A 26,507-nucleotide genomic window follows, 5' to 3' on the forward strand; every position below is an offset into this window, starting at 1 on the left:
TGGAAGTGCCTGGAACCGGCTGGAACCGGCTGGAACCGGATTGACCCGGCTGGAACCGCCTGGAACCGGTTTGAACCGGCTAGAACCGGCTAGAACCGGTTTGAACCGGCTGGAACCAGATGGAACCGGCTGTAACCGGCTGGAACAGGCTGGCTCGCTGGCTGGCACTGACTGGGAGGCTGGGAGGCTGGGAGGCTGACTGGGAGGCTGGGAGGCTGGCTGGGAGCCTGGGAGAATGGGAGGCTGGCTGGGAGGCTGGAAGGCTGGCTGGGAGGCTGGCTGGTGGGCTGGCTGGCTGGGAGGCTGGCTGTCTGTGAGGCTGGCTGGCTGGCTTGGAGGCTGGAAGGCTGGGAGGCTGGGAGGCTGGGAGTCTAGGAGTCTAGGAGGCTGGCTGGGAGGCTGGGAGGCTGGCTGGGAGGCTGGCTGGGAGGCTGGGAGCCTAGGAGGCTGGGAGGCTGGGAGGCTGGGAGGCTGGAAGGCTGCCTGGGAGGCTGGCTGGGAGGCTGGCTGGGAGGCTGGCTGGCTGGTGGGCTGGCTGGCTGGCTGGCTGGCTGGGAGTCTGGCGGGCTGGCTGGCTGGCTGGCTGGATGACTGCCTGGGAGCCTGGCTGGCTGGCTGGCAGGCTGGCTGGGAGGCTGGCTGGCTGGGAGGCTGCCTGGCTAGGAGGCTGGCTGGCTGGCTAGGAGGCTGGCTGGGAGGCTGGCTGGGAGGCAGGCTGGCAGGCGGGCTGGCTGGCTGGCTGGCTGGCTGGGAGTCTGGCTGGCTGGCTAGCGGGCTGGCTGGATGACTGCCTGGGAGCCTGGCTGGCTGGCTGGGAGGCTGGCTGAGAGGATGGCTGGCTGGTTGGCTGGACCGGCTGGACCACCTGGAAGCGGCTGGAACCGGCTGGAACCGTCTGAAACCGGCTTGACCCGGCTGGAACCGGCTGGAACCGGTTTGAACCGGCTGAAACCGGCTGGAACCGGCTGGAACCGGTTTGAACCAGCTGGAACCGGCTAGAACCGGTTTGAACCGGCTGGAACCGCTTGGAACCGTTTTGAACCGGCTGGAACCGGCTGGAACCGGTTTGAACCAGCTGGAACCGGCTAGAACCGGCTGGAACCGGCTGGAACCGGCTGGAACCGGATTGAACCGGCTGGAACCGGCTGGAACCGGTGTGAACCGGCTGGAACCGGTTTGAACCGGCTGGAACCGGCTGGAACCGGCTAGAACCGGCTGGAACCGGTTTGATCCGGCTGGAACCGGCTGGAACCGGCAGGAAACGGTTTGAACCGGCTGGAACCGGCTGGAACCGGCAGGAAACGGTTTGAACCGGCTGGAACTGGCTGGAACCCCCTGGAACCGGCTGGTACCGGCTCGAACCGGCTAGAATCGGCTGGAACCAGATGGAACCAGCTGGAACCGGCTGGAACCGGTTTGAACCGGCTGGAACCGGTTTGTACCGGCTGGAACCGGCTTGAACCGGTTGGAACCGGCTGGAATCGGCTGGAACCGATTTTTTCTGGCTGGAACTGGCTGGAACCGGCTGGAACCGGCTGGTACCGGCTCGAACCGGCTAGAATCGGCTCGAACCCGATGGAACCGTCTGGAACCGGCTGGAACAGGCTGGCCGCTGGCTGGCACTGACTGGGAGGCTGGGAGGCTGGGAGGCTGGCTGGGAGGCTGGGAGGCTGGCTGGGAGGCTGGGAGAATGGGAGGCTGGCTGGGTGGCTGGGAGGCTGGGAGTCTTGGAGGCTGCGAGGCTGGCTGGGAGGCTGGGAGGCTGGGAGGATGGGTGGGAGGCTTGCTGGGAGGCTGGGAGGCTGGCTTGTAGGCTGGGAGGCTGGAAGGCTGGGAGGCTGGGAGACTGGGAGGCTGGGAGACTGGCTGGGAGGCTGGCTGTCTGGTGGGCTGTCTGGCTGGGAAGCTGGCTGTCTGGGAGGCTGGCTGGCTGGCTTGGAGGCTGGAAGGCTGGGAGGCTGGGAGGCTGGGAGGCTAGGAGTCTAGGAGGCTGTCTGGGAGGCTGGGAGGCTGGCTGGGAGGCTGGCTGGGAGGCTGGGAGCCTGGGAGGCTGAGAGGCTGGCTGGGAGGCTGGGAGGCTGGCTGGGAGGCTGGGAGAATGGGAGGCTGGCTGGGAGGCTGGGAGGCTGGGAGTCTTGGAGGCTGGGAGGCTGCCTGGGAGGCTGGGAGGCTGGGAGGCTGGGAGGCTAGGAGTCTAGGAGGCTGTCTGGGAGGCTGGGTGGCTGGCTGGGAGGCTGGCTGGGAGGCTGGGAGCCTGGGAGGCTGAGAGGCTGGCTGGGAGGCTGGGAGGCTGGCTGGGAGGCTGGGAGAATGGGAGGCTGGCTGGGAGGCTGGGAGGCTGGGAGTCTTGGAGGCTGGGAGGCTGGCTGGGAGGCTGGGAGGCTGGGAGGCTGGGAGGCTGGGAGGCTGGGACGCTGGGAGGCTCGCTGGGAGGCTGGCTGGGAGGCTGGCTGGCTGGCTGGGAGTCTAGCTGGCTGGCTGGCTGGCTGGCTGGATGACTGCCTGGGAGCCTGGCTGGCTGGCTGGCAGGCTGGCTGGGAGGCTGCCTGGCTGGGAGGCTGGCTGGCTGGGAGGCTGGCTGGCTGGCTAGGAGGCTGGCTGGGAGGCTGTCGGGGAGGCAGGCTGGCTGGCGGGCTGGCTGGCTGGCTGGCTGGCTGGGATTCTGGCTGTCTGTCGGGCTGGCTGGCTGGCTGGCTGGCTGGGAGTCTGGCTGGCTGGCTGGCTGGCTGGCTGGATGACTGCCTGGGAGCCTGGCTGGCTGGCTGGGAGGCTGGCTGAGAGGATGGCTGGCTTGTTGGCTGGACCGGCTGGACCACCTGGAAGCGGGTGGAACCGGCTGGAACCTGCTGGAACCCGTTTGAACCGGCTGGAACCGGCTGGAACCGGCTGGAACCGGCTGGAACCGGTTTTTTTGGCTGGAACTGCCTGGAACCGGCTGGAACCGGTTTGAACCGGCTGGAACAGGCTTGACCCGGCTGGAACCGGCTGGAACCGGTTTGAACCGGCTGTAACCGGTGTGAACCGGCTGGAACCTGCTGGAACCGGCTGGAACCGGTTTGAACCGGCTGGAACAGGCTTGACCCGGCTGGAACCGGCTGGAACCGGTTTGAACCGGCTGTAACTGGTGTGAACCGGCTGGAACCTGCTAGAACAGGCTGGAACCGGCTGGAACCGGCTGGAACCGGTTTGAACAGGCTGGAACCGGCTGGAACCGGTTTGAACCGGCTGGAACCGGCTAGAACCGGCTGGAACCGGTTTGAACCGGCTGGAACCGGATAGAACCGGCTGGAACCGGCTGGAACCAGTTTGAACCGGCTGGAACCGGCTGGAACCGGTTTGTACCGGCTGGAACCGGCTGGAACCGGCTGGAACCGGCTGGAACCGGTTTTTTTGGCTGGAACTGGCTGGAACCGGCTGGAACCGGCTGGTACCGGCTCGAACCGGCTAGAATCGGCTGGAACCGGCTGGAACCGGCTGGAACTGGCTGGAACCGGCTGGAACCGGATTGTACCGGCTGGAACCGGCTTGAACCGGCTGGAACCGGCTGGAACGGGCTGGAACCGGCTGGAACAGGCTGGCTCGCTGGCTGGCCTTGGCTGGGAGGCTGGGAGGCAGGCTGGGAGGCTGGGAGGCTGGCTGGGAGGCTGGGAGAATGGGAGGCTGGCTGGGAGACTGGGAGGCTGGGAGTCTTGGAGGCTGCGAGGCTGGCTGGGAGGCTGGGAGGCTGGGAGGCTGGGAGGCTGGGAGGCTGGCTGGCTGGCTGGCTGGCTGGCAGGCTGGCTGGGAGGCTGGGAGGCTGGGAGGCTGGTTGGGAGGCCGGGAGGCTGGGAGGCTGATAGGCTGGGAGGCTGGGAGGCTGGGAGCCTGGCTGGGAGGCTGGCTGGCTGGTGGGCTGGCTGGCTGGGAGCCTGGCTCTCTGGGAGGCTGGCTGGCTGGCTTGGAGGCTGGAAGGCTGGGAGGCTGGGAGGCTGGGAGGCTAGGAGTCTAGGAGGCTGGCTGGGAGGCTGGCTGGGAGGCTGGCTGGCTGGTGGGCTGGCTGGCTGGCTGGCTGGCTGGGAGTTGGCAGGCTGGCTGGCTGGCTGGCTGGATGACTGCCTGGGAGCCTGGCTGGCTGGCTGGCAGGCTGGCTGGGAGGCTAGCTGGGTGGGAGGCTGCCTGGCTAGGAGGCTGGCTGGCTGGCTAGGAGGCTGGCTGGGAGGCTGGCTGGGAGGCAGGCTGGCAGGCGGGCTGGCTGGCTGGCTGGCTGGCTGGGAGTCTGGCTGGCTGGCTGGCTGGCTGGCTGGATGACTGCCTGGGAGCCTGGCTGGCTGGCTGGTAGGCTGGCTGAGAGGATGGCTGGCTGGTTGGCTGGACCGGCTGGACCACCTGGAAGCGGCTGGAACCGGCTGGAACCGTCTGAAACCGGCTTGACCCGGCTGGAACCGGCTGGAACCGGTTTGAACCGGCTGAAACCGGCTGGAACCGGCTGGAACCGGTTTGAACCAGCTGGAACCGGCTAGAACCGGTTTGAACCGGCTGGAACCGCTTGGAACCGTTTTGAACCGGCTGGAACCGGCTGGAACCGGTTTGAACCAGCTGGAACCGGCTAGAACCGCCTGGAACCGGCTGGAACCGGCTGGAACCGGATTGAACCGGCTGGAACCGGCTGGAACCGGTGTGAACCGGCTGGAACCGGCTGGAACTGGCTGGAACCGGCTGGAACCGGTTTGAACCGGCTGGAACCGGCTGGAACCGGCTAGAACCGGCTGGAACCGGTTTGATCCGGCTGGAACCGGCTGGAACCGGCAGGAAAAGGTTTGAACCGGCTGGAACCGGCTGGAACCGGTTTGTACCGGCTGGAACCGGCTGGAACCGGCTGGAACCGGTTTTTTTGGCTGGAACTGGCTGGAACCGGCTGGAACCGGCTGGTACCGGCTCGAACAGGCTAGAATCGGCTGGAACCAGATGGAACCGGCTGGAACCGGCTGGAACCGGTTTGAACCAGCTGGAACCGGCTAGAACCGGTTTGAACCGGCTTGAACCGGTTTGTACCGGCTGGAACCGGCTTGAACCGGCTGGAACCGGCTGGAACCGGCTGGAACCGATTTTTTCTGGCTGGAACTGGCTGGAACCGGCTGGAACCGGCTGGTACCGGCTCGAACCGGCTAGAATCGGCTCGAACCGGATGGAACCGGCTGGAACCGGCTGGAACAGGCTGGCTCGCTGGCTGGCACTGACTGGGAGGCTGGGAGGCTGGGAGGCTGGCTGTGATGCTGGGAGGCTGCCTGGGAGGCTGGGAGAATGGGAGGCTGGCTGGGTGGCTGGGAGGCTGGGAGTCTTGGAGGCTGCGAGGCTGGCTGGGAGGCTGGGAGGCTGGGAGGATGGGTGGGAGGCTTGCTGGGAGGCTGGGAGGCTGGCTTGTAGGCTGGGAGGCTGGAAGGCTGGGAGGCTGGGAGACTGGGAGGCTGGGAGACTGGCTGGGAGGCTGGCTGTCTGGTGGGCTGTCTGGCTGGGAAGCTGGCTGTCTGGGAGGCTGGCTGGCTGGCTTGGAGGCTGGAAGGCTGGGAGGCTGGGAGGCTGGGAGGCTAGGAGTCTAGGAGGCTGGCTGGGAGGCTGTCGGCAAGGCAGGCTGGCTGGCGGGCTGGCTGGCTGGCTGGCTGGCTGGGAGTCTGGCTGTCTGTCGGGCTGGCTGGCTGGCTGGCTGGCTGGGAGTCTGGCTGGCTGGCTGGCTGGCTGGCTGGATGACTGCCTGGGAGCCTGGCTGGCTGCCTGGGAGGCTGGCTGAGAGGATGGCTGGCTGGTTGGCTGGACCGGCTGGACCACCTGGAAGCGGCTGGAACGGGCTGGAACTTGCTGGAACCCGTTTGAACAGGCTGGAACCGGCTGGAACCGGTTTTTTTGGCTGGAACTGGCTGGAACCGGCTGGAACCGGTTTGAACCGGCTGGAACAGGCTTGACCCGGCTGGAACCGGCTGGAACCGGTTTGAACCGGCTGTAACCGGTGTGAACCGGCTGGAACCTGCTGGAACCGGCTGGAACCGGTTTGAACCGGCTGGAACAGGCTTGACCCGGCTGGAACCGGATGGAACCGGTTTGAACCGGCTGTAACCGGTGTGAACCGGCTGGAACCTGCTAGAACCGGCTGGAACCGGCTGGAACCGGCTGGAACCGGTTTGAACCGGCTGGAACCGGCTGGAACCGGTTTGAACCGGCTGGAACCGGCTAGAACCGGCTGGAACCGGTTTGAACCGGCTGGAACCGGATAGAACCAGCTGGAACCGGCTGGAACCAGTTTCAACCGGCTGGAACCGGCTGGAACCGGTTTGTACCGGCTGGAACCGGCTGGAACCGGCTGGAACCGGCTGGAACCGGTTTTTTTGGCTGGAACTGGCTGGAACCGGCTGGAACCGGCTGATACCGGCTCGAACCGGCTAGAATCGGCTAGAACCGGCTGGAACTGGCTGGAACTGGCTGGAACCGGCTGGAACCGGATTGTACCGGCTGGAACCGGCTTGAACCGGCTGGAACCGGCTGGAACGGGCTGGAACCGGCTGGAACAGGCTGGCTCGCTGGCTGGCCTTGGCTGGGAGGCTGGGAGGCTGGCTGGGAGGCTGGGAGGCTGGCTGGGAGGCTGGGAGAATGGGAGGCTGGCTGGGAGACTGGGAGGCTGGGAGTCTTGGAGGCTGCGAGGCTGGCTGGGAGGCTGGGAGGCTGGGAGGCTGGGAGGCTTGGAGGCTGGCTGGGAGGCTTGCTGGGAGGCTGGCTGGCTGGCTGGCTGGCTGGCTGGCAGGCTGGCTGGGAGGCTGGGAGGCTGGGAGGCTGGTTGGGAGGCCGGGAGGCTGGGAGGCTGATAGGCTGGGAGGCTGGGAGGCTGGGAGCCTGGCTGGGAGGCTGGCTGGCTGGTGGGCTGGCTGGCTGGGAGCCTGGCTCTCTGGGAGGCTGGCTGGCTGGCTTGGAGGCTGGAAGGCTGGGAGGCTGGGAGGCTGGGAGGCTAGGAATCTAGGAGGCTGGCTGGGAGGCTGGGAGGATGGCTGGGAGGCTGGCTGGGAGCCTGGGAGCCTGGGAGGCTGGGAGGCAGCGTGGGAGGCTGCCTAGGAGGCTGGCTGGCAGGGTGGCTGGGAGGCTGGCTGGCTGGGAGGCTGGCTGGCCTTGAGGCTGGCTGGCTGGCTAGGAGGCTGGCTGGGAGGCTGGCTGGGAGGCTGGCTGGCTGGCGGGCTGGCTGGCTGGCTGGTTGGCTGGGAGTCTGGCTGGCTCGCTGGCTGGCTGGCTGGATGACTGCCTGGGAGTCTGGCTGGCTGGCTGGGAGGCTGGGAGGCTGGGACGCTGGGAGGCTGGGAGGATGGGAGGCTGGCTGGGAGGCTGGCTGGGAGGCTGGCTGGCTGGCTGGCTGGCTGGCAGGCTGGCTGGGAGGCTGGGAGGCTGGGAGGCTGGTTGGGAGGCCAGGAGGCTGGGAGGCTGATAGGCTGGGAGGCTGGGAGGCTGGGAGCCTGGCTGGGAGGCTGGCTGGCTGGTGGGCTGGCTGGCTGGGAGGCTGGCTGTCTGGGAGCCTGGCTGGCTGGCTTGGATGCTGGAAGGCTGGGAGGCTGGGAGGCTGGGAGTCTAGGAGTCTAGGAGGCTGGCTGGGAGGCTGGGAGGCTGACTGGGAGGCTGGCTGGGAGGCTGGGAGCCTGGGAGGCTGGGAGGCTGGGAGGCTGGGAGGCTGGGAGGCTGGCTGGGAGGCTGGCTGGGAGGCTGGGAGCCTGGGAGGCTGGGAGGCTGGGAGACTGGGAAGCTGGGTGGCTGGGAGACTGGCTGGGAGGCTGGCTGTCTGGTGGGCTGCCTGGCTGGGAGGCTGGCTGTCTGGGAGGCTGGCTGGCTGGCTTGGATGCTGGAAGGCTGGGAGGCTGGGAGGCTGGGAGTCTAGGAGTCTAGGAGGCTGGCTGGGAGGCTGGGAGGCTGGCTGGGAGGCTGGGAGCCTGGGAGGCTGGGAGGCTGGGAGGCTGGGAGGCTGGGAGGCTGGCTGGGAGGCTGGGAGGCTGGCTGGGAGGCTGGGAGAATGGGAGGCTGGCTGGGAGGCTGGGAGGCTGGAGTCTTGGAGGCTGGGAGGCTGGCTGGGAGGCTGGGAGGCTGGGAGGCTGGGAGGCTGGGAGGATGGGAGGCTGGGAGCCTGGGAGACTGGCTGGGAGGCTGGCTGTCTGGTGGGGTGCCTGGCTGTGAGGCTGGGAGTCTTGGAGGCTGGGAGGCTGGCTGGGAGGCTGGGAGGCTGGAAGGCTGGGAGGATGGGAGGCTGGGAGCCTGGCTGGGAGGCTGGCTGTGAGGCTGGCTGGCTCGCTGGCTGGTTGGCTGCCTGGCTGGGAGGCTGGGAGGATGGGAACCTGGCTGTGATGCTGCCTGGGAGGCTGGCTGGCTGGCTGGCTTGCTGTCTGGCTGGGAGGCTGGGTGGCTGGGAGGCTGGCATGGAGGCTGGCTGGGATGCTGGGAGGCTGGGAGCCTGGCTGGGAGGCTGGCTGGGAGGCTGGGAGGCTGGGACGCTGGGAGGCTGGGAGGCTGGGAGGCTGGCTGGGAGGCTGCCTGGGAGGCTGGCTGGCAGGCTGGCTGGGAGGCTGGCTGGCTGGGAGGCTGGCCGGACTTGAGGCTGGCTGGCTGGCTAGGAGGCTGGCTGGGAGGCTGGCTGGGAGGCTGGCTGGCTGGCGGGCTGGCTGGCCGGCTGGCTGGCTGGGAGTCTGCCTGGCTGGCTGGCTGGCTGGCTGGATGACTGCCTGGGAGTCTGGCTGGCTGGCTTGGAGGCTGCCTGGGAGGCTGGCTGGCAGGCTGGCTGGGAGTCTGGCTGGCTGGGAGACTGACTGGCCTGGAGGCTGGCTGGGAGGCTGGGAGGCTGGCTGGGAGGCTGCCTGGGAGGCTGGCTGGCAGGCTGGCTGGGAGGCTGGCTGGCTGGGAGGCTGGCTGGCCTTGAGGCTGGCTGGCTGGCTAGGAGGCTGGCTGGGAGGCTGGCTGGGAGGCTGGCAGGCTGGCGGGCTGGCTGGCTGGCTGGCTGGCTGGGAGTCTGGCTGGCTGGCTGGCTGGCTGGCTGGATGACTGCCTGGGAGTCTGGCTGGCTGGCTCGGAGGCTGGCTGAGAGGATGGCTGGCTGGTTGGCTGGACCGGCTGGACCACCTGGAAGCGGCTGGAACCGGCTGGAACCGGCTGAAACCGGCTTGACCCGGCTAGACCCGGCTGGAACCGGCTTGACCCGGCTGGAACTGGCTAGATCCGGTTTGAACCGGCTGGAACCGGCTAGAACCGGCTGGAACCGGCTTGAACCGCATGGAACCAGCTGGAACCGCATGGAAACGGCTGGAACCGGCTGGAACAGGCTGGAACCGGTTTGAAACGGCTGGAACCGGCTAGAACCGGCTGGAACCTGCTGGAACCGGCTGGAACCTGCTGGAACCGGCTGGAACCGGCTGGAACCGGCTGTAACCGGCTAGAAACGGCTGGAACAGGCTGGAACCGGTTTGAAACGGCTGGAACCGGCTGGAACCGGCTGGAACCTGCTGGAACCGGCTGGAACCTGCTGGAACCGGCTGGAACCGGCTGGAACCGGCTAGAACCGGCTGGAACAGGCTGGAACCGGTTTGAAACGGCTGGAACCGGCTGGAACCGGCTGGAACCTGCTGGAACCGGCTGGAACCTGCTGGAACCGGCTGGAACCGGCTGGAACCGGCTGTAACCGGCTAGAAACGGCTGGAACCTGCTGGAACCGGCTGGAACCGTTTTGAACCGGCTGGAACCGGCTGGAACCGGTTTGTACCGGCTGGAACCGGCTTGACACGGCTGGAACCGGCTGGAACCGGTTTGAACGGCTGGAACCGGCTAGAACCGGCTGGAACCGGCTGGAACCGGTTTGTACCGGCTGGAACCGGCTGGAACCGGTTGGAAAAGGCTGGAACCGGCTAGAACCGGATTGAACCAGCTGGAACCGCCTGGAACCGGCTGGAACCAGTTTTTTCCGGCTGGAACTGGCTGGAACCGGCTGGAACCGGCTGGTACCGGCTCGAACCGGCTAGAATCGGCTGGAACCGGATGGAACCGGCTGGAACCGGCTGGAACAGGCTGGCTCGCTGGCTGGCACTGGCTGGGAGGCTGGGAGGCTGGCTGGGAGGCTGGGAGGCTGGCTGGGAGGCTGGGAGAATGGGAGGCTGGGAGTCTTGGAGGCTGGGAGGCTGGCTGGGAGGCTGGGAGGCTGGGAGTCTTGGAGGCTTGAAGGCTGGCTGGGAGGCTGGGAGGCTGGCTGGGAGGCTGGGAGGCTGGCTGGGAGGCTGGGAGAATGGGAGGCTGGCTGGGAGGCTGGGAGGCTGGGAATCTTGGAGGCTGGGAGGCTGGATGGGAGGCTGGGAGGCTGGGAGGCTGGGAGGCTGGGAGGCTAGGAGTCTAGGATGCTGGCTGGGAGGCTTGGAGGCTGGCTGGGAGGCTGGCTGGGATGCTGGGAGCCTGGGAGGCTGGGGGGCTGGGAGGCTGGGAGGCTGCCTGGGAGGCTGCCTGGGAGGCTGGCTGGCAGGCTGGCTGGGAGGCTGGCTGGGAGGCCGGCTGGCTGGGAGGCTGGCTGGCCTTGAGGCTGGCTGGCTGGCTAGGAGGCTGGCTGGGAGGCTGGATGGCTGGTGGGATAGCTGGCTGGCTGGCTGGATGACTGCCTGGGAGTCTGGCTGAGAGGATGGCTGGCTGGTTGGCTGGACCGGCTGTACCACCTGGAAGCGGCTGGAACCGGCTGGAACCGGTTTGAACCGGATGGAACCGGCTGGAACCGGCTGGAACCGGTTTGAACCGGCTGGAACCGGCTAGAACCGGTTTGAACCGGCTGGAACCGGCTGGAACCGGTTTGAACCGGCTGGAACCGGCTGGAACCGGTTGGAACCGGCTGGAACCGGCTCGAACCGGCTGGAACCGTTTTTTTCCGGCTGGAAACGGCTGGAACCGGCTGGAACCGGTTTTTTCCGGCTTGAACCGTCTTGAACCGGTTTGAACCGGCAGGAACCGGCTGGAACCGGTTTTTTCCGGCTGGAACCGGCTGAAACCGGTTTGAACCAGCTGGAATCGGCTGGAACCGGTTTTGTCCGGCTGGAACCGGCTGCAACCGGCTGGAACCGGTTTATACCGGCTGGAACCGGCTGGAACCGGCTGGAACCGGTTGGAACAGACTGGAACCGGCTAGAACCGGCTTGAACCGGCTGGAACCGGCTGGAACCGGTTTTTTCCGGCTTGAACTGGCTGGAACCGGCTGGAACCGGCTGGAACTGGCTGGAACCGGCTGGAACTGGCTGATACCGGCTCGAACCGGCTAGAATCGGCTGGAACTGGCTGGAACCGGCTGGAACCGGCTGATACCGGCTCGAACCGGCTAGAATCGGCTGGAACCGTATGGAACCGGCTGGAACCGGCTGGAACAGGCTGGCTCGCTGGCTGGCCTTGGCTGGGAGGCTGGGAGGCTGGCTGGGAGGCTGGGAGGCTGGCTGGGAGGCTGGGAGAATGGGAGGCTGGCTGGGAGACTGGGAGGCTGGCTGGGAGGCTGGGAGAATGGGAGGCTGGCTGGGAGACTGGGAGGCTGGGAGTCTTGGAGGCTGCGAGGCTGGCTGGGAGGCTGGGAGGCTGGGAGGCTTTGAGGCTGGCTGGGAGGCTTGCTGGGAGGCTGGCTGGCTGGCTGGCTGGCTGGCTGGCAGGCTGGCTGGGAGGCTGGGAGGCTGGGAGGCTGGTTGGGAGGCCGGGAGGCTGGGAGGCTGATAGGCTGGGAGGCTGGGAGGCTGGGAGCCTGGCTGGGAGGCTGGCTGGCTGGTGGGCTGGCTGGCTGGGAGCCTGGCTCTCTGGGAGGCTGGCTGGCTGGCTTGGAGGCTGGAAGGCTGGGAGGCTGGGAGGCTGGGAGGCTAGGAATCTAGGAGGCTGGCTGGGAGGCTGGGAGGATGGCTGGGAGGCTGGCTGGGAGCCTGGGAGCCTGGGAGGCTGGGAGGCTGGGAGGCTGGGAGGCTGGGAGGCAGCGTGGGAGGCTGGGAGGCAGCGTGGGAGGCTGCCTAGGAGGCTGGCTGGCAGGGTGGCTGGGAGGCTGGCTGGCTGGGAGGCTGGCTGGCCTTGAGGCTGGCTGGCTGGCTAGGAGGCTGGCTGGGAGGCTGGCTGGGAGGCTGGCTGGCTGGCGGGCTGGCTGGCTGGCTGGTTGGCTGGGAGTCTGGCTGGCTCGCTGGCTGGCTGGCTGGATGACTGCCTGGGAGTCTGGCTGGCTGGCTGGGAGGCTGGGAGGCTGGGACGCTGGGAGGCTGGGAGGATGGGAGGCTGGCTGGGAGGCTGGCTGGGAGGCTGGCTGGCTGGCTGGCTGGCTGGCAGGCTGGCTGGGAGGCTGGGAGGCTGGGAGGCTGGTTGGGAGGCCAGGAGGCTGGGAGGCTGATAGGCTGGGAGGCTGGGAGGCTGGGAGCCTGGCTGGGAGGCTGGCTGGCTGGTGGGCTGGCTGGCTGGGAGGCTGGCTGTCTGGGAGCCTGGCTGGCTGGCTTGGATGCTGGAAGGCTGGGAGGCTGGGAGGCTGGGAGTCTAGGAGTCTAGGAGGCTGGCTGGGAGGCTGGGAGGCTGGCTGGGAGGCTGGCTGGGAGGCTGGGAGCCTGGGAGGCTGGGAGGCTGGGAGGCTGGGAGGCTGGCTGGGAGGCTGGCTGGGAGGCTGGGAGCCTGGGAGGCTGGGAGGCTGGGAGACTGGGAAGCTGGGAGGCTGGCTGGGAGGCTGGGAGGCTGGCTGGGAGGCTGGGAGAATGGGAGGCTGGCTGGGAGGCTGGGAGGCTGGAGTCTTGGAGGCTGGGAGGCTGGCTGGGAGGCTGGGAGGCTGGGAGGCTGGGAGGCTGGGAGGATGGGAGGCTGGGAGGCTGGGAGACTGGCTGGGAGGCTGGCTGTCTGGTGGGGTGCCTGGCTGGGAGGCTGGGAGTCTTGGAGGCTGGGAGGCTGGCTGGGAGGCTGGGAGGCTGAGAGGCTGGGAGGATGGGAGGCTGGGAGCCTGGCTGGGAGGCTGGCTGTGAGGCTGGCTGGCTCGCTGGCTGGTTGGCTGCCTGGCTGGGAGGCTGGGAGGATGGGAACCTGGCTGTGATGCTGCCTGGGAGGCTGGCTGGCTGGCTGGCTTGCTGTCTGGCTGGGAGGCTGGGTGGCTGGGAGGCTGGCATGGAGGCTGGCTGGGATGCTGGGAGGCTGGGAGCCTGGCTGGGAGGTTGGCTGGGAGGCTTGGAGGCTGGGACGCTGGGAGGCTGGGAGGCTGGGAGGCTGGCTGGGAGGCTGGCTGGCTGGCTGGCTGGCTGGCAGGCTGGCTGGGAGGCTGGGAGGCTGGGAGGCTGGTTGGGAGGCTGGGAGGCTGGGAGGCTGGGAGGCTGGGAGGCTGGGAGACTGGCTGGGAGGCTGGCTGTCTGGTGGGCTGCCTGGCTGGGAGGCTGGCTGTCTGGGAGGCTGGCTGGCTGGCTTGGAGGCTGGAAGGCTGGGAGGCTGGGAGGCTGGGAGGCTAGGAGTCTAGGAGGCTGGCTGGGAGGCTGGGAGCCTGGGATGCTGGGAGGCTGGGAGGCTTGGAGTCTGGGAGGCTGGGAGGCTGGCTGGGAGGCTGCCTGGTAGGCTGGCTGGCAGGCTGGCTTGGAGTCTGGCTGGCTTGGAGACTGACTGGCCTGGAGTCTGGCTGGCTGGCTAGGAGGCTGGCTGGGAGGCTGCCTGGGAGGCTGGCTGGGAGTCTGGCTGGCTGGGAGACTGACTGGCCTGGAGGCTGGCTGGGAGGCTGGGAGGCTGGCTGGGAGGCTGCCTGGGAGGCTGGCTGGCAGGCTGGCTGGGAGGCTGGCTGGCTGGGAGGCTGGCCGGACTTGAGGCTGGCTGGCTGGCTAGGAGGCTGGCTGGGAGGCTGGCTGGGAGGCTGGCTGGCTGGCGGGCTGGCTGGCCGGCTGGCTGGCTGGGAGTCTGCCTGGCTGGCTGGCTGGCTGGCTGGATGACTGCCTGGGAGTCTGGCTGGCTGGCTTGGAGGCTGCCTGGGAGGCTGGCTGGCAGGCTGGCTGGGAGTCTGGCTGGCTGGGAGACTGACTGGCCTGGAGGCTGGCTGGGAGGCTGGGAGGCTGGCTGGGAGGCTGCCTGGGAGGCTGGCTGCAGGCTGGCTGGGAGGCTGGCTGGCTGGGAGGCTGGCTGGCCTTGAGGCTGGCTGGCTGGCTAGGAGGCTGGCTGGGAGGCTGGCTGGGAGGCTGGCAGGCTGGCGGGCTGGCTGGCTGGCTGGCTGGCTGGGAGTCTGGCTGGCTGGCTGGCTGGCTGGCTGGATGACTGCCTGGGAGTCTGGCTGGCTGGCTGGGAGGCTGGCTGAGAGGATGGCTGGCTGGTTGGCTGGACCGGCTGGACCACCTGGAAGCGGCTGGAACCGGCTGGAACCGGCTGAAACCGGCTTGACCCGGCTAGAACCGGCTGGAACCGGCTTGACCCGGCTGGAACTGGCTAGATCCGGTTTGAACCGGCTGGAACCGGCTAGAACCGGCTGGAACCGGCTTGAACCGCATGGAACCAGCTGGAACCGCATGGAAACGGCTGGAACCGGCTGGAACAGGCTGGAACCGGTTTGAAACGGCTGGAACCGGCTAGAACCGGCTGGAACCTGCTGGAACCGGCTGGAACCTGCTGGAACCGGCTGGAACCGGCTGGAACCGGCTGTAACCGGCTAGAAACGGCTGGAACAGGCTGGAACCGGTTTGAAACGGCTGGAACCGGCTGGAACCGGCTGGAACCTGCTGGAACCGGCTGGAACCTGCTGGAACCGGCTGGAACCGGCTGGAACCGGCTAGAACCGGCTGGAACAGGCTGGAACCGGTTTGAAACGGCTGGAACCGGCTGGAACCGGCTGGAACCTGCTGGAACCGGCTGGAACCTGCTGGAACCGGCTGGAACCGGCTGGAACCGGCTGTAACCGGCTAGAAACGGCTGGAACCTGCTGGAACCGGCTGGAACCGTTTTGAACCGGCTGGAACCGGCTGGAACCGGTTTGTACCGACTGGAACCGGCTTGACACGGCTGGAACCGGCTGGAACCGGTTTGAACGGCTGGAACCGGCTAGAACCGGCTGGAACCGGCTGGAACCGGTTTGTACCGGCTGGAACCGGCTGGAACCGGTTGGAAAAGGCTGGAACCGGCTAGAACCGGATTGAACCAGCTGGAACCGCCTGGAACCGGCTGGAACCAGTTTTTTCCGGCTGGAACTGGCTGGAACCAGCTGGAACCGGCTGGTACCGGCTCGAACCGGCTAGAATCGGCTGGAACCGGATGGAACCGGCTGGAACCGGCTGGAACAGGCTGGCTCGCTGGCTGGCACTGGCTGGGAGGCTGGGAGGCTGGCTGGGAGGCTGGGAGGCTGGCTGGGAGGCTGGGAGAATGGGAGGCTGGGAGTCTTGGAGGCTGGGAGGCTGTCTGGGAGGCTGGGAGGCTGGGAGTCTTGGAGGCTTGAAGGCTGGCTGGGAGGCTGGGAGGCTGGCTGGGAGGCTGGGAGGCTGGCTGGGAGGCTGGGAGAATGGGAGGCTGGCTGGGAGGCTGGGAGGCTGGGAATCTTGGAGGCTGGGAGGCTGGATGGGAGGCTGGGAGGCTGGGAGGCTGGGAGGCTAGGAGTCTAGGATGCTGGCTGGGAGGCTTGGAGGCTGGCTGGGAGGCTGGCTGGGATGCTGGGAGCCTGGGAGGCTGGGGGGCTGGGAGGCTGGGAGGCTGCCTGGGAGGCTGCCTGGGAGGCTGGCTGGCAGGCTGGCTGGGAGGCTGGCTGGGAGGCCGGCTGGCTGGGAGGCTGGCTGGCCTTGAGGCTGGCTGGCTGGCTAGGAGGCTGGCTGGCAGGCTGGCTGGGAGGCTGGCTGCCTGGTAGGCTGGCTGGCCTTGAGGCTGGCTGGCTGGCTAGGAGGCTGGCTGGGAGGCTGGATGGCTGGTGGGATAGCTGGCTGGCTGGCTGGATGACTGCCTGGGAGTCTGGCTGAGAGGATGGCTGGCTGGTTGGCTGGACCGGCTGTACCACCTGGAAGCGGCTGGAACCGGCTGGAACCGGTTTGAACCGGATGGAACCGGCTGGAACCGGCTGGAACCGGTTTGAACCGGCTGGAACCGGCTAGAACCGGTTTGAACCGGCTGGAACCGGCTGGAACCGGTTTGAACCGGCTGGAACCGGCTGGAACCGGTTGGAACCGGCTGGAACCGGCTCGAACCGGCTGGAACCGGCTCGAACCGGCTGGAACCGTTTTTTTCCGGCTGGAAACGGCTGGAACCGGCTGGAACCGGTTTTTTCCGGCTTGAACCGTCTTGAACCGGTTTGAACCGGCAGGAACCGGCTGGAACCGGTTTTTTCCGGCTGGAACCGGCTGAAACCGGTTTGAACCAGCTGGAATCGGCTGGAACCGGTTTTGTCCGGCTGGAACCGGCTGCAACCGGCTGGAACCGGTTTATACCGGCTGGAACCGGCTGGAACCGGCTGGAACCGGTTGGAACAGGCTGGAACCGGCTAGAACCGGCTTGAACCGGCTGGAACCGGCTGGAACCGGTTTTTTCCGGCTTGAACTGGCTGGAACCGGCTGGAACCGGCTGGAACTGGCTGGAACCGGCTGGAACTGGCTGATACCGGCTCGAACCGGCTAGAATCGGCTGGAACTGGCTGGAACCGGCTGGAACCGGCTGATACCGGCTCGAACCGGCTAGAATCGGCTGGAACCGGATGGAACCGGCTGGAACCGGCTGGAACAGGCTGGCTCGCTGGCTGGCCTTGGCTGGGAGGCTGGGAGGCTGGCTGGGAGGCTGGGAGGCTGGCTGGGAGGCTGGGAGAATGGGAGGCTGGCTGGGAGACTGGGAGGCTGGGAGTCTTGGAGGCTGCGAGGCTGGCTGGGAGGCTGGGAGCCTGGGAGGCTGGGAGGCTGGGAGGATGGGAGGCTGGGAGCCTGGCTGGGAGGATGGCTGTGAGGCTGGCTGGCTCGCTGGCTGTTTGGCTGGCTGGCTGGGAGGCTGGGTGGCTGGGAGGCTGGCATGGAGGCTGGCTGGGAGGCTGGGAGGCTGGGAGGCTGGGAGGCTGGGAGGCTGGCTGGGAGGCTTGCTGGGAGGCTGGCTTGCTGGCTGGCTGGCTGGGAGGCTGGCTGGCTGGTGGGCTGGCTGGCTGGGAGCCTGGCTCTCTGGGAGGCTGGCTGGCTGGCTTGGAGGCTGGAAGGCTGGGAGGCTGGGAGGCTGGGAGGCTGGCTGGGAGGCTTGCTGGGAGGCTGGCTGGCTGGCTGGCTGGCTGGAAGGCTGGCTGGGAGGCTGGGAGGCTGGGAGGCTGGTTGGGAGGCCGGGAGGCTGGGAGCCTGGCTGGGAGGCTGGCTGGCTGGTGGGCTGGCTGGCTGGGAGCCTGGCTCTCTGGGAGGCTGGCTGGCTGGCCTGGAGGCTGGAAGGCTGGGAGGCTGGGAGGCTGGGAGGCTAGGAATCTAGGAGGCTGGCTGGGAGGCTGGGAGGATGGCTGGGAGGCTGGCTGGGAGCCTGGGAGCCTGGGAGGCTGGGAGGCTGGGAGGCTGGGAGGCTGGGAGGCAGCGTGGGAGGCTGCCTAGGAGGCTGGCTGGCAGGGTGACTGGGAGGCTGGCTGGCTGGGAGGCTGGCTGGCCTTGAGGCTGGCTGGCTGGCTAGGAGGCTGGCTGGGAGGCTGGCTGGGAGGCTGGCTGGCTGGCGGGCTGGCTGGCTGGCTGGTTGGCTGGGAGTCTGGCTGGCTCGCTGGCTGGCTGGCTGGATGACTGCCTGGGAGTCTGGCTGGCTGGCTGGGAGGCTGGGAGGCTGGGACGCTGGGAGGCTGGGAGGATGGGAGGCTGGCTGGGAGGCTGGCTGGGAGGCTGGCTGGCTGGCTGGCTGGCTGGCAGGCTGGCTGGGAGGCTGGGAGGCTGGGAGGCTGGTTGGGAGGCCAGGAGGCTGGGAGGCTGATAGGCTGGGAGGCTGGGAGGCTGGGAGCCTGGCTGGGAGGCTGGCTGGCTGGTGGGCTGGCTGGCTGGGAGGCTGGCTGGCTGGCTTGGATGCTGGAAGGCTGGGAGGCTGGGAGGCTGGGAGTCTAGGAGTCTAGGAGGCTGGCTGGGAGGCTGGGAGCCTGGGAGGCTGGGAGGCTGGGAGGCTGGCTGGGAGGCTGGCTGGGAGGCTGGGAGCCTGGGAGGCTGGGAGGCTGGGAGGCTGGGAGGCTGGGAGGCTGGCTAGTAGGCTGGGAGGCTGGGAGGCTGGGAGACTGGGAAGCTGGGAGGCTGGGAGAGTGGCTGGGAGGCTGGCTGTCTGGTGGGCTGCCTGGCTGGGAGGCTGTCTGTCTGGGAGGCTGGCTGGCTGGCTTGGATGCTGGAAGGCTGGGAGGCTTGGAGTCTGGGAGGCTGGGAGGCTGGCTGGGAGGCTGCCTGGGAGGCTGGCTGGCAGGCTGGCTTGGAGTCTGGCTGGCTTGGAGACTGACTGGCCTGGAGTCTGGCTGGCTGGCTAGGAGGCTGGCTGGGAGGCTGCCTGGGAGGCTGGCTGGGAGTCTGGCTGGCTGGGAGACTGACTGGCCTGGAGGCTGGCTGGGAGGCTGGGAGGCTGGCTGGGAGGCTGCCTGGGAGGCTGGCTGGCAGGCTGGCTGGGAGGCTGGCTGGCTGGGAGGCTGGCCGGACTTGAGGCTGGCTGGCTGGCTAGGAGGCTGGCTGGGAGGCTGGCTGGGAGGCTGGCTGGCTGGCGGGCTGGCTGGCCGGCTGGCTGGCTGGGAGTCTGCCTGGCTGGCTGGCTGGCTGGCTGGATGACTGCCTGGGAGTCTGGCTGGCTGGCTTGGAGGCTGCCTGGGAGGCTGGCTGGCAGGCTGGCTGGGAGTCTGGCTGGCTGGGAGACTGACTGGCCTGGAGGCTGGCTGGGAGGCTGGGAGGCTGGCTGGGAGGCTGCCTGGGAGGCTGGCTGGCAGGCTGGCTGGGAGGCTGGCTGGCTGGGAGGCTGGATGGCCTTGAGGCTGGCTGGCTTGCTAGGAGGCTGGCTGGGAGGCTGGCTGGGAGGCTGGCAGGCTGGCGGGCTGGCTGGCTGGCTGGCTGGCTGGGAGTCTGGCTGGCTGGCTGGCTGGCTGGCTGGATGACTGCCTGGGAGTCTGGCTGGCTGGCTGGGACGCTGGCTGAGAGGATGGCTGGCTGGTTGGCTGGACCGGCTGGACCACCTGGAAGCGGCTGGAACCGGCTGGAACCGGCTGAAACCGGCTTGACCCGGCTAGAACCGGCTGGAACCGGCTTGACCCGGCTGGAACTGGCTAGATCCGGTTTGAACCGGCTGGAACCGGCTAGAACCGGCTGGAACCGGCTTGAACCGCATGGAACCAGCTGGAACCGCATGGAAACGGCTGGAACCGGCTGGAACAGGCTGGAACCGGTTTGAAACGGCTGGAACCGGCTAGAACCGGCTGGAACCTGCTGGAACCGGCTGGAACCTGCTGGAACCGGCTGGAACCGGCTGGAACCGGCTGTAACCGGCTAGAAACGGCTGGAACAGGCTGGAACCGGTTTGAAACGGCTGGAACCGGCTGGAACCGGCTGGAACCTGCTGGAACCGGCTGGAACCTGCTGGAACCGGCTGGAACCGGCTGGAACCGGCTAGAACCGGCTGGAACAGGCTGGAACCGGTTTGAAACGGCTGGAACCGGCTGGAACCGGCTGGAACCTGCTGGAACCGGCTGGAACCTGCTGGAACCGGCTGGAACCGGCTGGAACCGGCTGTAACCGGCTAGAAACGGCTGGAACCTGCTGGAACCGGCTGGAACCGTTTTGAACCGGCTGGAACCGGCTGGAACCGGTTTGTACCGGCTGGAACCGGCTTGACACGGCTGGAACCGGCTGGAACCGGTTTGAACGGCTGGAACCGGCTAGAACCGGCTGGAACCGGCTGGAACCGGTTTGTACCGGCTGGAACCGGCTGGAACCGGTTGGAAAAGGCTGGAACCGGCTAGAACCGGATTGAACCAGCTGGAACCGCCTGGAACCGGCTGGAACCAGTTTTTTCCGGCTGGAACTGGCTGGAACCGGCTGGAACCGGCTGGTACCGGCTCGAACCGGCTAGAATCGGCTGGAACCGGATGGAACCGGCTGGAACCGGCTGGAACAGGCTGGCTCGCTGGCTGGCACTGGCTGGGAGGCTGGGAGGCTGGCTGGGAGGCTGGGAGGCTGGCTGGGAGGCTGGGAGAATGGGAGGCTGGGAGTCTTGGAGGCTGGGAGGCTGTCTGGGAGGCTGGGAGGCTGGGAGTCTTGGAGGCTTGAAGGCTGGCTGGGAGGCTGGGAGGCTGGCTGGGAGGCTGGGAGGCTGGCTGGGAGGCTGGGAGAATGGGAGGCTGGCTGGGAGGCTGGGAGGCTGGGAATCTTGGAGGCTGGGAGGCTGGATGGGAGGCTGGGAGGCTGGGAGGCTGGGAGGCTGGGAGGCTAGGAGTCTAGGATGCTGGCTGGGAGGCTTGGAGGCTGGCTGGGAGGCTGGCTGGGATGCTGGGAGCCTGGGAGGCTGGGGGGCTGGGAGGCTGGGAGGCTGCCTGGGAGGCTGCCTGGGAGGCTGGCTGGCAGGCTGGCTGGGAGGCTGGCTGGGAGGCCGGCTGGCTGGGAGGCTGGCTGGCCTTGAGGCTGGCTGGCTGGCTAGGAGGCTGGCTGGCAGGCTGGCTGGGAGGCTGGCTGCCTGGTAGGCTGGCTGGCCTTGAGGCTGGCTGGCTGGCTAGGAGGCTGGCTGGGAGGCTGGATGGCTGGTGGGATAGCTGGCTGGCTGGCTGGATGACTGCCTGGGAGTCTGGCTGAGAGGATGGCTGGCTGGTTGGCTGGACCGGCTGTACCACCTGGAAGCGGCTGGAACCGGCTGGAACCGGTTTGAACCGGATGGAACCGGCTGGAACCGGCTGGAACCGGTTTGAACCGGCTGGAACCGGCTAGAACCGGTTTGAACCGGCTGGAACCGGCTGGAACCGGTTTGAACCGGCTGGAACCGGCTGGAACCGGTTGGAACCGGCTGGAACCGGCTCGAACCGGCTGGAACCGGCTCAAACCGGCTGGAACCGTTTTTTTCCGGCTGGAAACGGCTGGAACCGGCTGGAACCGGTTTTTTCCGGCTTGAACCGTCTTGAACCGGTTTGAACCGGCAGGAACCGGCTGGAACCCGTTTTTTCCGGCTGGAACCGGCTGAAACCGGTTTGAACCAGCTGGAATCGGCTGGAACCGGTTTTGTCCGGCTGGAACCGGCTGCAACCGGCTGGAACCGGCTGGAACCGGCTGGAACCGGTTGGAACAGGCTGGAACCGGCTAGAACCGGCTTGAACCGGCTGGAACCGGCTGGAACCGGTTTTTTCCGGCTTGAACTGGCTGGAACCGGCTGGAACCGGCTGGAACTGGCTGGAACCGGCTGGAACTGGCTGATACCGGCTCGAACCGGCTAGAATCGGCTGGAACTGGCTGGAACCGGCTGGAACCGGCTGATACCGGCTCGAACCGGCTAGAATCGGCTGGAACCGGATGGAACCGGCTGGAACCGGCTGGAACAGGCTGGCTCGCTGGCTGGCCTTGGCTGGGAGGCTGGGAGGCTGGCTGGGAGGCTGGGAGGCTGGCTGGGAGGCTGGGAGAATGGGAGGCTGCCTGGGAGACTGGGAGGCTGGGAGTCTTGGAGGCTGCGAGGCTGGCTGGGAGGCTGGGAGCCTGGGAGGCTGGGAGGCTGGGAGGATGGGAGGCTGGGAGCCTGGCTGGGAGGATGGCTGTGAGGCTGGCTGGCTCGCTGGCTGTTTGGCTGGCTGGCTGGGAGGCTGGGTGGCTGGGAGGCTGGCATGGAGGCTGACTGGGAGGCTGGGAGGCTGGGAGGCTGGGAGGCTGGGAGGCTGGCTGGGAGGCTTGCTGGGAGGCTGGCTTGCTGGCTGGCTGGCTGGGAGGCTGGCTGGCTGGTGGGCTGGCTGGCTGGGAGCCTGGCTCTCTGGGAGGCTGGCTGGCTGGCTTGGAGGCTGGAAGGCTGGGAGGCTGGGAGGCTGGGAGGCTGGCTGGGAGGCTTGCTGGGAGGCTGGCTGGCTGGCTGGCTGGCTGGCAGGCTGGCTGGGAGGCTGGGAGGCTGGGAGGCTGGTTGGGAGGCCGGGAGGCTGGGAGCCTGGCTGGGAGGCTGGCTGGCTGGTGGGCTGGCTGGCTGGGAGCCTGGCTCTCTGGGAGGCTGGCTGGCTGGCTTGGAGGCTGGAAGGCTGGGAGGCTGGGAGGCTGGGAGGCTAGGAATCTAGGAGGCTGGCTGGGAGGCTGGGAGGATGGCTGGGAGGCTGGCTGGGAGCCTGGGAGCCTGGGAGGCTGGGAGGCTGGGAGGCTGGGAGGCTGGGAGGCAGCGTGGGAGGCTGCCTAGGAGGCTGGCTGGCAGGGTGACTGGGAGGCTGGCTGGCTGGGAGGCTGGCTGGCCTTGAGGCTGGCTGGCTGGCTAGGAGGCTGGCTGGGAGGCTGGCTGGGAGGCTGGCTGGCTGGCGGGCTGGCTGGCTGGCTGGTTGGCTGGGAGTCTGGCTGGCTCGCTGGCTGGCTGGCTGGATGACTGCCTGGGAGTCTGGCTGGCTGGCTGGGAGGCTGGGAGGCTGGGACGCTGGGAGGCTGGGAGGATGGGAGGCTGGCTGGGAGGCTGGCTGGGAGGCTGGCTGGCTGGCTGGCTGGCTGGCAGGCTGGCTGGGAGGCTGGGAGGCTGGGAGGCTGGTTGGGAGGCCAGGAGGCTGGGAGGCTGATAGGCTGGGAGGCTGGGAGGCTGGGAGCCTGGCTGGGAGGCTGGCTGGCTGGTGGGCTGGCTGGCTGGGAGGCTGGCTGGCTGGCTTGGATGCTGGAAGGCTGGGAGGCTGGGAGGCTGGGAGTCTAGGAGTCTAGGAGGCTGGCTGGGAGGCTGGGAGCCTGGGAGGCTGGGAGGCTGGGAGGCTGGGAGGCTGGCTGGGAGGCTGACTGGGAGGCTGGGAGCCTGGGAGGCTGGGAGGCTGGGAGGCTGGGAGGCTGGGAGGCTGGCTAGTAGGCTGGGAGGCTGGGAGGCTGGGAGACTGGGAAGCTGGGAGGCTGGGAGACTGGCTGGGAGGCTGGCTGTCTGGTGGGCTGCCTGGCTGGGAGGCTGTCTGTCTGGGAGGCTGGCTGGCTGGCTTGGATGCTGGAAGGCTGGGAGGCTGGGAGGCTGGGAGTCTAGGAGTCTAGAAGGCTGGCTGGGAGGCTGGGAGGCTGGCTGGGAGGCTGGGAGCCTGGGAGGCTGGGAGGCTGGGAGGCTGGGAGGCTGGGAGGCTGGCTGGGAGGCTGGGAGGCTGGCTGGGAGGCTGGGAGAATGGGAGGCTGGCTGGGAGGCTGGGAGGCTGGGAGTCTTGGAGGCTGCGAGGCTGGCTGGGAGGCTGGGAGGCTGGGAGGCTGGGAGGCTGGGAGGATGGGAGGCTGGGAGCCTGGCTGGGAGGCTGGCTGTGAGGCTGGCTGGCTCGCTGGCTGGTTGGCTGCCTGGCTGGGAGGCTGGGAGGATGGGAACCTGGCTGTGATGCTGCCTGGGAGGCTGGCTGGCTGGCTGGCTTGCTGGCTGGCTGGGAGGCTGGGTGTCTGGGAGGCTGGCATGGAGGCTGGCTGGGATGCTGGGAGGCTGGGAGCCTGGCTGGGAGGCTGGCTGGGAGGCTGGGAGGCTGGGACGCTGGGAGGGTGGGAGGCTGGGAGGCTGGCTGGGAGGCTGGCTGGCTGGCTGGCTGGCTGGCAGGCTGGCTGGGAGGCTGGGAGGCTGGGAGGCTGGTTGGGAGGCTGGGAGGCTGGGAGGCTGGGAGGCTGGGAGGCTGGGAGACTGGCTGGGAGGCTGGCTGTCTGGTGGGCTGGCTGGCTGGGAGGCTGGCTGTCTGGGAGGCTGGCTGGCTGGCTTGGAGGCTGGAAGGCTGGGAGGCTGGGAGGCTGGGAGGCTAGGAGTCTAGGAGGCTGGCTGGGAGGCTGGGAGCCTGGGATGCTGGGAGGCTGGGAGGCTGGGAGTCTGGGAGGCTGTGAGGCTGGCTGGGAGGCTGCCTGGGAGGCTGGCTGGCAGGCTGGCTGGGAGTCTGGCTGGCTTGGAGACTGACTGGCCTGGAGGCTGGCTGGCTGGCTAGGAGGCTGGCTGGGAGGCTGCCTGGGAGGCTGGCTGGGAGTCTGGCTGGCTGGGAGACTGACTGGCCTGGAGGCTGGCTGGGAGGCTGGGAGGCTGGCTGGGAGGCTGTCTGGGAGGCTGTCTGGCAGGCTGGCTGGGAGGCTGGCTGGCTGGGAGGCTGGCTGGCCTTGAGGCTGGCTGGCTGGCTAGGAGGCTGGCTGGGAGGCTGGCTGGCTGGCGGGCTGGCTGGCCGGCTGGCTGGCTGGGAGTCTGCCTGGCTGGCTGGCTGGCTGGCTGGATGACTGCCTGGGAGTCTGGCTGGCTGGCTTGGAGGCTGCCTGGGAGGCTGGCTGGCAGGCTGGCTGGGAGTCTGGCTGGCTGGGAGACTGACTGGCCTGGAGGCTGGCTGGGAGGCTGGGAGGCTGGCTGGGAGGCTGCCTGGGAGGCTGGCTGGCAGGCTGGCTGGGAGGCTGGCTGGCTGGGAGGCTGGCTGGCCTTGAGGCTGGCTGGCTGGCTAGGAGGCTGGCTGGGAGGCTGGGAGGCTGGCTGGGAGGCTGCCTGGGAGGCTGGCTGGCAGGCTGGCTGGGAGGCTGGCTGGCTGGGAGGCTGGCTGGACTTGAGGCTGGCTGGCTGGCTAGGAGGCTGGCTGGGAGGCTGGCTGGGAGGCTGGCAGGCTGGCGGGCTGGCTGGCTGGCTGGCTGGCTGGGAGTCTGGCTGGCTGGCTGGCTGGCTGGCTGGATGACTGCCTGGGAGTCTGGCTGGCTGGCTGGGAGGCTGGCTGAGAGGATGGCTGGCTGGTTGGCTGGACCGGCTGGACCACCTGGAAGCGGCTGGAACCGGCTTGACCCGGCTAGAACCGGCTGGAACCGGCTTGACCCAGCTGGAACAGGCTGGAACCGGTTTGATCCGGCTGGAACCGGCTAGATCCGTTTTGAACCGGCTTGAACCGGCTAGAACCGGCTGGAAACGGCTTGAACCGGCTTGAACCGGCTGGAACCGTCTAGAACCGGCTTGAACCGGCTTGAACCGCATGGAACCGGCTGGAACCGCATGGAACCGGCTGGAACCGGCTGGAACAGGCTGGAACCGGTTTGAAACGGCTGGAACCGTCTAGAACCGGCTGGAACCGGCTGGAACCGGCTGTAACTGGCTAGAACCGGCTGGAACCTGCTGGAACCGGCTGGAACCGGTTTGAACCGGCTGGAACCGGCTAGAACCGGCTGGAACCGGTTTGAACCGGCTGGAACCGGCTGGAACCGGTTTGTACCGGCTGGAACCGGCTTGACACGGCTGGAACCGGCTGGAACCGGTTTGAACGGCTGGAACCGGCTGGAACCGGTTTGTACCGGCTGGAACCACCTGGAACCGGCTGGAACCAGTTTTTTCCGGCTGGAACTGGCTGGAACCGGCTGGAACCGGCTGGTACCGGCTCGAACCGGCTAGAATCGGCTGGAACCGGATGGAACCGGCTGGAACCGGCTGGAACAGGCTGGCTCGCTGGCTGGCACTGGCTGGGAGGCTGGGAGGCTGGCTGGGAGGCTGGGAGGCTGGCTGGGAGGCTGGGAGAATGGGAGGCTGGGAGTCTTGGAGGCTGGGAGGCTGTCTGGGAGGCTGGGAGGCTGGGAGTCTTGGAGGCTTGAAGGCTGGCTGGGAGGCTGGGAGGCTGGCTGGGAGGCTGGGAGGCTGGCTGGGAGGCTGGGAGAATGGGAGGCTGGCTGGGAGGCTGGGAGGCTGGGAATCTTGGAGGCTGGGAGGCTGGATGGGAGGCTGGGAGGCTGGGAGGCTGGGAGGCTGGGAGGCTAGGAGTCTAGGATGCTGGCTGGGAGGCTGGGAGGCTGGGAGGCTGGCTGGGAGGCTGCCTGGGAGGCTGGCTGGCAGGCTGGCTGGGAGGCTGGCTGGCTGGGAGGCTGGCCGGACTTGAGGCTGGCTGGCTGGCTAGGAGGCTGGCTGGGAGGCTGGCTGGGAGGCTGGCTGGCTGGCGGGCTGGCTGGCCGGCTGGCTGGCTGGGAGTCTGCCTGGCTGGCTGGCTGGCTGGCTGGATGACTGCCTGGGAGTCTGGCTGGCTGGCTTGGAGGCTGCCTGGGAGGCTGGCTGGCAGGCTGGCTGGGAGTCTGGCTGGCTGGGAGACTGACTGGCCTGGAGGCTGGCTGGGAGGCTGGGAGGCTGGCTGGGAGGCTGCCTGGGAGGCTGGCTGGCAGGCTGGCTGGGAGGCTGGCTGGCTGGGAGGCTGGCTGGCCTTGAGGCTGGCTGGCTGGCTAGGAGGCTGGCTGGGAGGCTGGCTGGGAGGCTGGCAGGCTGGCGGGCTGGCTGGCTGGCTGGCTGGCTGGGAGTCTGGCTGGCTGGCTGGCTGGCTGGCTGGATGACTGCCTGGGAGTCTGGCTGGCTGGCTCGGAGGCTGGCTGAGAGGATGGCTGGCTGGTTGGCTGGACCGGCTGGACCACCTGGAAGCGGCTGGAACCGGCTGGAACCGGCTGAAACCGGCTTGACCCGGCTAGAACCGGCTGGAACCGGCTTGACCCGGCTGGAACTGGCTAGATCCGGTTTGAACC

At 68.2% G+C, this 26,507-nt stretch overlaps 1 protein-coding gene across 1 annotated transcript in view; it reads right to left on the reverse strand.

The window, feature by feature from the left end:
• The window catches only part of LOC136155245 (adhesive plaque matrix protein-like), a 120,786-nt gene that overhangs the window by 66,426 nt on the left and 27,853 nt on the right, over window positions 1–26,507 (reverse strand). The window lies entirely within an intron of this gene.

Source organism: Muntiacus reevesi, unplaced genomic scaffold (genome assembly GCF_963930625.1).
Source record: "Muntiacus reevesi unplaced genomic scaffold, mMunRee1.1 SCAFFOLD_47, whole genome shotgun sequence".
NCBI lineage: Eukaryota > Metazoa > Chordata > Mammalia > Artiodactyla > Cervidae > Muntiacus > Muntiacus reevesi.